Consider the following 12,268-nt stretch of genomic DNA (forward strand, 5'->3'; position numbering starts at 1 on the left):
TAAATTCTTCCTCAGAGAAATGCATCCCAAATTGTATTTGCTTTATGTTTAAAATAATTTTAAAAATCTGTTTTTTTCCTGTGCAGTGGGAACATTTTTTATTGTTAGTGATGTATTTATTAGAGACAAGAACTGAAAATAACGATGGGGTGTATATTCTTTTCATCTCGCTCTATCTATATATTTTAAAAAAATAATCGAGAAAGGCTAGAAACTGCAAGCAAATCGGAGTTTTGGCAGCAAGAGTGTCTGCAGATCTGAACACATTCACACACACCATCTCTCCGCCCTCCCTCAAAAATCATATTTAACTAAGATTATGTCAAATTTCAAGGATCGGAAATGTCTTGCCCAAAAGCCTTTCCCATAGGAAAAAGTCAAAAGGGTTCCTGGCATTAAAACGACCTTGCGTCAATCCTGATGAAATTAGCATCGCTGCATTTTTAGATACTTGCTACGGATGTACTTTGACCACAGTAAGAAGAATTATTTTTTTTTATCCCCCAGTTGAACAGGAGTGTTCTGCCTTTCTAGATGAGAATCCTGAGACAAACATGTTAAAGCCTTTTAGACTTACAGGCTGTATTTTACTTTTCTTTAAGTGCAAGCGATGGGAATTGCTAACTCTGGTCAAGAAAATTTCATTTCCCCCATCCTGCTAAACGGCTCTGGTCGACATATGTTTGTTATCAGAGAGAGGTGCTATGAACACAGAGCCATTTTCTTAGCAGCTTTTTGACTGTATGTTACCATAGTCCCACACGGCATTGGTCCTTTCCCATTGGGAAGTCATGAATAAGAGACTATGAAGCTTGCACGTCAGGTCTTCCTCAATTAATCCACCATTAGCATGTTTGGGATCCACTACTGGATGGTTAACAGCAGCTTTGGTAACTGTATGCTGCCCGTAGCCAATTATGCTCTGCTAAAAATGAACTCTGCAGACCAACCTTCTTGAGCTGTCAGTGTCTCCCGTTTTCCTATTTTAACGTTTGTATGTAGTGGCAGGCGACAGATGGTGTAGATCAGATCGATTTGATTGCATTAGGCGATTTTTTTCCTCCTCTCCCTCCGACTCCTTTTCTGGAAGCCCACATCGTCTGAACGGCGATCGCCGGGGACTCGGAAAGCACCAGCAGCCGCCGATGAGTGAAGGCAACTGGGCACGGCCAGCCAGAGGCGCCGGGCTTCGTTCCCAGGGCACAGTAATCCGGCACCAGGAGAGAAAGCCGCGTTCTGCTGCCCAGAGCCTATTCCCCGCCACATATCGGATGACTCCCTGGTTTTACACACAGTTGGAGTTCTGCTTGAAACCTGGATTTAAAGGGTAAGCGTCTCAATCGAGGTGGATTTGTGGCAGTTACTTGGGTATGTGGCGAGGAGCGATATCTCAAAGATTTTTAACGGAGGCAGCATATTTAACCAGGAGAAACCTTTCCTTTCTCCCTCTCCCCGCTGCCTGCGGACGCCCTAATTCCCAATAATATTCCGGACAGAGAGACATCGCGTCTCCCTATTGATTGATATCACCCCTCCCCCGAATTTCGCTCTGTTTGGCAAAACCAGGCAGCTCTCTAGCTCGGTTTAAAGCTCTATTCCCGATTGCTTAATTGTTAAATCTCCCCTTCCGCCCCTCCACCCCCCCCCCCCACAGTAATCGCAATGATATTTGAAGCGGTGTCTTCAAGGGGCATTGGCTGGAGGGCTCCGACACCTCCCGTTACTACGGCGGGGAAGCAGGGAGGGAGGTTCGAATAAACATGGCTTTCAGGAATCCAGGAACAAAGGTACTTAATAGCGACGCGAGCTTCGCTAAGGGCATCCACAGTCTGCAGAGGCAAAGGTGTAAATTGATCAGCAAAACGCCGGCGAAGGCAGGGATTTTTATTCCTGGTGTGTCGATGGGTACGTGTGTGTGTACTGGCTTGGGGGGGGGTACGGGTCGGGTGGGGGGAGATCCGACAGTTTAAGGAGGTTTGGATTGAATATGCACCCAGAGGCAGTGGTCTCGTAGGAAATGGTGTTCTCGTAAGTCAGGCTGCCCCAGTGAAGCAGCTACAAGCTTTGCTTAGTGCTCAGAGCTTTCACTTGCGTTGCTGGCGCTGCCGGGCGCCTCCAAGGACTGAACTGTCCACTCGCTCCGGGTGCTGAATGCATTCAACCATTTTGGTAGGTGCTGTATAGCAGGGAGGGGCGGAGGGGGGGGGGGGGGGGACGGGACGCGCAGAGCAAGGCAATCACTGCTTTGGAGTGTTAAACCGGGGGACTGCGTGATCAAGTTTAGGAAAGCTCGGTATTCGTGGGGAGGGGTGCTAAGGCATCGGAAAGAGAGGGGAGCAATCTGATAAAGGAAACTATAACATTATTCGCATTGTACAGGTCTTCTCTTGTGCAAGAATTATATTCGAAAAAAGTTTGGACGTCTATTTATTGATGCATTCGTGGAGGCGAGGGTCTTTATTCGAGGGTCTTTATTGTGGAGTTGTGTCTTTATTCGAATTTCAAAGAGTATTGGTCCAGCTTTAACTCTATGCAATGTTTTCTTCGTGAACTGGTGCATTTGACTTTCTCAAACGGCTTTTGTTCAAGCTGAAGGAAACCCGCTGCATCAGTTATTTTAGCTCGACTGCCGGAACAATCTGTCAGGCAGCCTTAAACGTTACAGTAGAGAAAATGATAATTTATTATTTATTTTCTATCTGCCATTTAAAATGCAACCTCAGAGCCTCCTGTGTTCAAGGTATATTAGAAAGTCCACCGAAATGAGATTAAACTATAGACGAGTGAATGGAAATTGTGTTTTCATGTAGCTACCAAAGCCATGTTCATTTTTATTTATTTATTTATTCATTTATTCATTCATTCATTCAGGAAACGGTCTGTGTAACAATCCACACACAAAAAATGCTAGCCTCTTGCATGTGTTTGTAGGAAGCATATGTCAGGAAAGCCAAGAAGTGATGTTAAAGAAGGAATATGAAATAATTGGAAATATTTTATATTAATTTCAATTGCAATCGGATCAACAAGCTGGTCAGTTACAGAACACACTGGATAGTAAGAGCCATGCATGCTGCATAATTACTCATGACTGAAGAAGTGTATAGTACCCACACAATTTGCAGAATCTAACTGTATTGCCAGGTTTCAGAGCCCTACTCCTTTTCTAGAAGGACGCCGCTCTTAGTATTAACAGCTTGGGTGAAACAAAATCGGGAACTTCCTAGTTTAAATGCAAAGTATATTGTGCAATGACGTTTCAGATATCCTTTCTATTTAGTAGGTGAACTATAAACCTTTATTATCACAGTATCCGCAGTAGGGTCATGAAACAAAGCCCCCACCCCCTGGAAAGAGCCATGCTGATAAGAGAACATTAACAGAACTACTGTCTCTGACTGTCAGAATCTCAGGCACAATTTGGGAATAACCTTTTTGCGATTCTCCTTTGAAAATGTTTGCAGGAATGTAGAGGTGATAAGGTGTCACTATGGAGGTGTTTTCGCCAGTTGCGCAGTAATGCATGGGAAGTGTATGTTAGAACGGCGACAGTGTTATCACAAGTTAGGATACTACAAAACGATGCCTGACCCATTCAAACGGAACCAGCTTGTCGATTCAATGGGTGCCAGATATTCTCCTCTTTCCAGACACATGGGTGAAAGGAAGTTTAATGATTTCACACTGCGAAGTATTTTTCGCCTTAGATTTTAGCTCATCAGACAGGCCTGAAACGAAGTGCCTAATCGTAGAGAGATCTAATGCTTTATTTAGTTAGCTAGTTTGTTTGTTTGTTGGATGATGCAGTGGGGGTGTGTAAGTCAGGGCTTGTACGATGAATTTCCAAATGCACAGATGAAATTCTCTCAGGCAGCTGCTTCTTTATCTGAGTTCCCTCAAAGCCACCTAAGCAAACAGATTTGAAAAATTTGTTTGCTTAACTGTGCATCTACTTCACAGGGATCTGTTGCTGTAAGTGACATCTATTCCAAGCACCCAGAGAGAACTGATGGAGCACACAGATGGGAATGGGATGCCAGGCAAGCACAGAGGAAGAAATCAGGGAATCACCAGGTAAATTTAACCTTACTTTTGTTTGTTTGTTTATTTCATTCCTTCTCACCTTGTCTACCAGAGCCTGCTGCTCCACTAAGGCAGCAGTACAGCAGAGGGGATGCAGGCGTGTGTATTAAAAGCTCGCTTCTCCCTTTTGCCTTTCCAGGACTGGAAGTACAGCAACCACTGGATAATGGGACGGGATCACTCGGCAACTCTGTGGATTCTCCTTCTCCTTCCTCTGTAGGGGAAATATAGTTATGGATTTATTGCCCCGGTGCAGCAGTTCCAGCAACATCATCAGCAGCAGCAACAGCCTCGGCAGATTTCTGACTCTCTTCGGTGACGGGTATTCTTGGGTGGATAATACGGATTACGTTGTTATTGCTTAAGAATACGCGTAGTCGAGGAGAGTACCCGCGGCAGGCAGGCAGGCAGCGGCCGCCCCCAGCCCAGCAGCTGGCTCCTAATCTACTATAGTTGCCAAGGTAGCCCCTTTTTGATCTTTTCCTGCACTTTGCTATGTCTCTATGTCTGTGATTAGGTGATCCCAGGGGTTGCTATGTACGCGGCAGGGGTAGGAGACTCTGGTGATGAGTCTAGTCTTCTGCATCCAAGACTAGTCCCGTCCCCCCTCCCCCCGCTTCTCTTTCCCCAAAGCGTGTGAGCGTGAGCGGCTGCAGAGCCAAGCCCAGGTCTGGCTGGGACAGTGCCGAGCCGGGGGCAGAGGGGGTTGTGACTATGACCTTTGTCCTCACGTGTCCCCCTTCCCATCAATGCTGTGAACTCCCGAGCGGCCTTTCTGATTTGGGCGTTTAGCAGAGCGCAAGGCGACGGCTCTGGGACAGGCAGAGCGGAGAGAAAACTGCCGCGACCTAAACCCCGGAGGGAGAAAAGGGGAGTCCCCTGAGATCGGCTTTGTAATCTGTTGCTTGAGCTGCACTGTTGCCAAGGGGTCTGTAGGGAGCTGCCTTGCCGGTCTCAGGATGCCGGCGGGCAGGTGTCGAGGGCTGGGGCCAGGGCTGAACGCCGGTTAGACGCGCTCAGAGAGGGGCCCTATCCCGCGACTCGTGCGCAGGCATCCTGCCCATTGGCTTCCCCTGGAGATTACACTGGTTTCCGTGGGAGGTTTGGGTGCGCAGGGGCCGCAGGGTGGAGACTTACGTTGTCCTCTACCCCTTGAACCCTCTTGCGCTGATTCCCTAGAGAAGGCGAGCAGGGAAACGCTCCCTGGTGCAGTGCAGACCCCGGCCTGGGAAGCGCGTGACAAAGCTGCGTCAGGGCGGGCACAAGCAGTTGTTTGCTGATGATCAGTTACACGTAGGTACCTTTATTCCTAGTGCGGGTCTGGCACTAGCCACGTGCTCAGCAAGCAGCCTAGGCACTATTTGGCCTGTGCAAATTCAGTTCGCAGGGCATCATACCCAGAACACACAGTCCGCCCGCACGCGCTGCCAGTGCATTGTAGCATTCAAACATGGTTCCGAGGCAGGCTTTTTATTCTCCTTCATAGGGGCTGATCCTGGCAGGCGAGGGGGCTCACTCCTCCGAGGGATTGGCCCCTTGTGTAAGAGACCCCACTACAGAGCTCACCCAGCTTCCCCCAGTGCTGCACTCTCCTCGGTGTGATGCTCCCGGGGTCTGGGACCGCACAGCGCACCCATCTGCCTGCATTCTCGCCCTAATCCTCCTCTACGGATTCAGGGAAGCTCAACTCAGTAGCTGGGCAAAGAAAAGACAAAACCCCACCTTTCCTGCTAAAGACAGAGACCTGGGAAACGCTGTCAAGTCCTGCACTTGGCAGGAAGCAACATGGGGCCACACGTAGCACCCCAGTGAGTGCCCTAGAGCCCCCGTTTCTTTTTTCTGTCCATGCTAATCGCTTCGCTGTACTCAATGCCAGGAATGCAGAGGAGCAAATAAACACTCCAAAGAGATCTCCTGGCCTCCAGTAGAACGCTACAGGTCGCATGAATTCCCGGGGAACTCAAGTGACAGGAGCTAAGCTAAAGGGCAGCTACCCAAAGATGTTACACCAGCTGGAGCATTCAGATAGGCACAGCTAGACAGCGATGGACGGGGAATTTGCTGTTGAGTTAAATCTTCCCCGTCTCAGAGTATTTTCTGATTTCTGCTCATTCCCTCGCTTCATCTTTTCCCTTAATTAAGCAAATGAACCTCCACCCTAAATTGCCAGCTTTCGCTCATAACTCTTTCCTGACAAGAACAGGGCAAACTTCTTTTCTTTTCTTTTCTTTTCTTTTCTTTTCTTTTCTTTTCTTTTAGCAAATCTGCCTCCAAGTCAAAGTACAGCCCCATGATCCGCTTTTTAACATTGCAAACTGCTGATATGGTCTGTGGCCTTCTGCAACCGCCGCCCATAGCCAGAACGGAGCCCTTTGGGGCAATGCAATATTAAGAAATAATAGGCAGATACAAGAAGGCCAAACAACAACAACAAAATCCTTCCGGGGTCTTTGGGGGGGGGGGGGTTGTTTCCCAGTCTGTTGAGCTCAAAAAGGCGATAGTTTCACGTAGATTTTGTCCCGCCGACGCGCTTCAGGGAGCCCAACTTTCTTGCTAGCCTGTCACTGTTCTTGCCATGGTGCCTGCCGCCCAGACGGCAGCTTTCGAGCTCTTCACAGCACCTTCTCTGGACTAAAGCGAGAGTTTGATGCACGTCGCCCAGGGTAGGGAAACAGAGGCAGGTACCTTTTGGAAGGAGCCTTTTATGGCGACAGCACAATAGGCACTGCCGAGCTTTGCTTTGGGTTTTTTGACTGGCAAGCTGCCTCCCCTTTTCAGAGAGGACACACGAAAGGAAAGAAAGGGGGTTCTGTCCATCTCGATACTTCTGCGATCGGTGCCGAGGGAAGTCCATTGTCCATCATAGCCGGGCACTGGCTAAAACCTGCCGCAAGGACTCATGAGAAGGGATTCTTGGGGGAATGTCAGAAAATTCCAAGGCGGGAGACGTAAATCGAAAGGAAATCACAGCAAACCCTATTTAACTGAACCACACAATATTCTGGACCTTGTGGTAGTGATTGATCTAGAACGATTAATCAACACCAATAGCCTTTCTCCAGCCTCACACCCAAGTTCCCAGCAGGATGCTGCACTGGAACAGTGCAGGTGGATTTGCCAGTTTAAGAGCTCTTTTTTTTTTTTTTAACAATATTATGTAGCAGCAAAAAGCGACTAGCCTTAGAAAGAGAGGGAGGAAATTAAAATCTTAAATCACAATTGGCTGATTTATCTTGGGAATTAACTCGTTTGCTTCAGGAAATAACCTCTTTGCATAGGCTGCCATTCCCCACTGGTCAGCCCTGCTCAAGATGTGAATCTGTAGAGTAAATACGTTGTATGTGCTGTTCAGCCGGATTCAGGTGTTGACACTGGCTGAGCCTGAATGTCCTGTCGTGTGTTGCCTTGGGACAATAAGCAGTCTTCACTCAACTGCAGCCGGGTGTGCAAAGGTTGAATAGTGCTAAAATGCGCTTTCTTTACTCCTAGCGCCGAACTAAATCCTGAAGTCCTCGTCTCCCAACACCATTTATGCTTTAGGTGACAGTAAAATAAATAGCCTGGCTGCTTAAGCTCACGTTTTCCTTCTTTTGTCAGTCAATAATCCCAGCCCACCACACAGCCCCGAAGTTTGTGGTTTATAGTTTGTGGCCCTGAAGTTCTCCACAGCCACAGAGCGGGGGTTGACAGTTTGATCTCTGTGTGTAAAATCAAATGTAGGCAAAGAGATCCCTGTCGGCTACATGGAAGGGGAAGGTTCATGTAGGGGCCTTATCCCAGGAAGTGTATGGAATACAGTATCCTGAATTGCAAGTGGCAGGCAGGCTGATGTGAAAAACCAAACAGGCTGCAGGGCTAAACTTCCCATGTTTATAAGGTAACAAAGGTGGGGCATAGTTTGGACAAAACAGGGGCACTCGGCCCATTTATTCCAGCCAACATACCTTAGCAGCACAGCTCCAGTTCGGGGTGGAAGGTGGGTTAGCCTTTAAACTGCAGGGCTCAGTTTGGAAATTAAAGACATGGCATTCATACCCCTCACTTTCTAGCTCACCTTCTCTCCGCCCCACCCCACAGACAGTAGACACAGAGACATTAGATAGGCACGCAGGCGCACTCATCCACATGCTTCTTTCTTTCTTTTCTTTCTTTCTTTTTAAACTGGTCATAGTGGGGAGCCGGGCATAATCCACCCAGACTTTTTTTCCTTCCCTCTTCAAACACATAGATAATTCCACTTTTTTTTGATGCTACCCATGTATAAATGTGAGCCCAGTGAATTAGATTCGTAGCCATTTTAAGGCAAACACAGGAGTGTGGTGAGGAAATAGGATTTTTTAGGATGGAGCCTTCCATACGCTCAGTTATTATTATGATTATTTTTAACATTGATAGTCAAGATTTTGGTGATGATGAATTTGCGCATATAAATTGGGGCTCGTCGAGAATTTCTTTCCCTTGCATAGCAGTCGAAAGACCATCTATGTTCTGCTTAATTATTTCAAACTGCCAACCTTCAATAGAGAGTGTAGCCCTCATTGTGATATAGACATACGTAGATCTGTTATTCTTTAGACATTTCTTTTGATAACAGCACTGTGATGATCTTGGTTGTCTAATACCACTTGAAAGCAAATTTTTTATTTGTAGTTTCCTATGTTCAGCGGCTGCAGAAATAACGTGAAATTGCACTTTAAAAAGTCACGCAGAAAGATAAGAAGATCAGTTGCTAAATGATAGTCAGTTTTAGCACTGTAACACACCTATGTTCATAATTGCTGCAAGAACAGCAATTGAAATGCCAGGTTTGTATTATAATCCTTCCTCTGATCTAAGCTTTTAGTTGACATTTTCCCTTGAGTCATGACTTAGAGTATTATCATGAGTTCCCCTTTCATCACACAAAGGATGTGGTTTTGTTTGCTTTTTTGTTTTGGTTGAGTATCTTGTGCAGTAAAGATTGGACTTAGTTTTATCCATAAATATAAGCATAGCAAAACATCTCATTGTACTTTGTTTCTTATAGCTACTTTCTCTTTAATACAATTAGCTGTTTCTGCTGAATAATGATAGGTCCGATGCATTTTTAATGCATGTACTCTTAGTCATTGTCTAAATTAACATTTTGATGATTGTAGATTTTTTTCCCCTCTAAAATCTTTAGGGGATTGCTATGTTATGTGTTTAATAACAGCTGAAATATAAGGTCTGATCAGAGAAATATTAGGTGGGTCATCAAAATTAGCTGGAAAATGTTGTAATTCTAGCAGCCGTTATGCTATTGAGCATTTAAACATTTCCCAACAGCCTTCTTAAAGAAACAACCTTTGAGTTTCAGTAGTAACTCTTGGGATCTGACACACACATTTTCATCCGAACTCATAAAAATCAGCTAGGCTTGACTTCCAACTAACACATCAATAAGAATAAACTGTGCATACTAAGGGCCTGATTCTGTGAACATTTGGCTTCAGTGGGACTTCTTGTGGGAACAAGGTTACTCATGTATACAGCTAAAGCATTCAGGGCCCAATTCTCCCATTCAAGTCAATGGCATAACACCAACTGACTTTATTGTCAGCAGGATAGGGTCCTAGTCCCAAAGGTTTTTAACAAGATTTACATCATTTATTTCATGACTTTTACCTGTGAATCCTGATCACTGAAAGTTTAATCTGTTCTGTAAATGTCGTAATCCTGTAAAGACTTGCATATTGGAGTAATTTTACACATCTGAGTAGTCAATAGGGCTATTGTGTGTCTAAAGTTACTGGTGTGTAATTCTTTGAAGGATCAGGGCCTTCTTTTGTAAACGTAACTGGCTTTAGGAGTAAGTCCATAAAAACAATCAAATGCTCCCCTGACTTAGAAGTCTAATCCTGCAAAGTGCTGAGCCATTCTTGAGAGATGCTGAATGCTTTCAGCTCCCACTGATTTCAACAGGAAGTGAGACCACTCAACCCTTTGTAGGAATGGGCCATTAAATCTGTATAACCCCATTGCATGGGCACATATGAAAGCAGAATATGTCCCAAGAGAAGATTTGCTTTATTAAAGATAGGAGAATTCATTTCTATTTTCCATTGCAGTCCAAGAAACACCCTGCTTAGGACTACTCACAGATAGCTAGCCCTGCCCTTGGTAGTAAGTGTTTTCCGGCCCAGGTCCTAAATTAATTGGTGTGCACTTCAATCTGATTTCATGTACTCTTTCCCATAACAAACACCTCTCTGATACATGTAAATACAATTGACAGAGGGGCAAATACATGAAAAATGGATCTTGCTGCTATAAGTCTGATACAAACGAAAAGAAGTCTCGTTCGTGCAGTCCCAACGTAGGCTAAAGTCCCACTGACCTCAGCAAGGACTGCAACATTAGCCTGTGATCTGTGTTCAATAGCCTCCTCCCACATGCAAATTTCTACAGCACAATAGTTGGATTGCATCAGGTTAGGCAGGTTTTATTCCTTTCTGACCAATCCTGCTTTCTGATGCATCCAAGAGCCTCACTGATTTCAAAGGGCATTTGGGGTTCACATAATATGTAGGAACAGGCACTAGCCATTCAGATTTTACGCTCAAGTTATTTCTATAACAATTAATTGCACTTCACCAGCCTAGGTGACTGCTAAGATTCAAAGAATTTTCTTAAAGAAACACACATAATCTGTCATCTATCCCTCTGCACCTTTAATTGTGCTTCTTGAGGACTGAACAAACTGGTCTTTTCCTTTAGATTTCAATCTCACATTATTGTATAGCTACACAGTTGGAATTTTATGCTTTATAAGCATTGTATACAATTATACAATGGGCTTTTGTATCAATTTTTTAAAATGTAACATTTTATTATAAAGCAAAAAGAAGAGATTTATTACTTTTAGCTATTATATTATCCGCTAACATTTTGTTGAAACCGTAACCATAACACCAATTACAAATTATCACAAAATGTTACAGGATTCAACCTTTATCCCCTCAAACATTTAAATATGTAAACATTTATTAGAGAATCTCCCCCCGAACCTTACATTCCTTTAATATTTATGATTTTGAAACCAAAGTTATTCAAAACTCAAATGTCTCATCGGTCTATTGTGCATTTTATCATATAACTAGCATTCATAGATATGAAATGAAACAATATGAAACAGCGGCCCCTAGAGAAATTAAGGTAATAGGTGGAAAATAACAAAAGGACTCAGATCGGAAAAAAATCAGAACTCTTACCAACTCTGAGAAATAGCCTGAAACACAAGTATTCAAAGGGAGAGAGAATCCTGGAGAAATGTAAAGTTGTAAAAGGCCTAGAGGTGATAGTGGAGAGCAAATTAGACATTACTTTGCAAAATGATATGGCAGCAAAAACCACTAATGACATTTGGGGCTGAATGTGCAGAGATATTGTGTCATAAAACAGAGAGGAAAAATCATGCAACAGCTGTGTGTGTGATCTCACTTGGATTATTACATTCAGTCTGGGGATTATATTTCCAAAAATATTGTGACCAGTTGGTGGCAGATGAGAGAAGAACAGAAAAAATAATCCAAGGGGTGGAGGGACTGATTTATTAGGAAAAAGTAAGATAGCTAAAGGAGAGGGAAGGATAGCTCAGTGGTTTGAGCATTGACCTGTTAAACCCTGGGTTGTGAGTTTAATCCTTGAGGGGGCCATTTAGGGATCAGAGCAAAAATTGGGGATTGGTCCTGTTTTGAGCAGGGGGTTGGACTAGATGACCTCCTGAGGTCCCTTCCAACCCTGATATTCTATGATTCTATAAATGGAAGCAATAAATAGCCAAGATTTCAATTCTAGAAGGGAGAGTGCCTTTTTAGGGTGGTACATGAGGGCATGTCTGGGACACGTGGGATGAAATTAAGAAAGGAACAATTCCAGCTGGATATCAAGAAAAACTCCCTTTAAGTGGGCCCAGTACTGCTCCCATTTTAGCCAATTGGAGACTTTTGAAAGCAGTGAAATAGCCTCCAAGGGGAAGCCCCTTGACTTGGGAAATTTAAAACTAGATTGGCCAAACTACTAGAAAAGGTACTGCAGGGAACAATCATCCTGCATTGTCAGGGAGATTGAATTTTGGAGGTCTTTCCCATCTCTAAGTTCTGTGATATGATTCTATGAAATTGAAATGACTCTGGTATTTCTCTCATATTTTGTGCCATTAGAA

At 44.5% G+C, this 12,268-nt stretch overlaps 1 protein-coding gene across 5 annotated transcripts in view; it reads left to right on the plus strand.

Moving 5' to 3' along the window:
* The first annotated feature begins 221 nt into the window (after window positions 1–221).
* The window catches only part of DPYD (dihydropyrimidine dehydrogenase), a 656,679-nt gene continuing 644,632 nt past the window's right edge, over window positions 222–12,268 (plus strand). The window contains exons 1-3 of one of the 5 annotated variants that reach the window (XM_075131606.1): window positions 222–1,327; window positions 3,961–4,074; window positions 4,223–4,544. The gene's annotated coding sequence lies outside the window, so the exon portion shown is untranslated. Of the gene's footprint in view, window positions 1,328–2,060; window positions 2,170–2,723; window positions 2,741–3,960; window positions 4,075–4,222; window positions 4,545–12,268 lie in introns of those variants that run through there. The other 4 variants (XM_075131602.1, XM_075131603.1, XM_075131604.1 and 1 more) reach the window with 4 other exon arrangements.

The sequence above is a fragment of the Caretta caretta genome, chromosome 8 (genome assembly GCF_965140235.1).
Source record: "Caretta caretta isolate rCarCar2 chromosome 8, rCarCar1.hap1, whole genome shotgun sequence".
Lineage (NCBI taxonomy): Eukaryota > Metazoa > Chordata > Testudines > Cheloniidae > Caretta > Caretta caretta.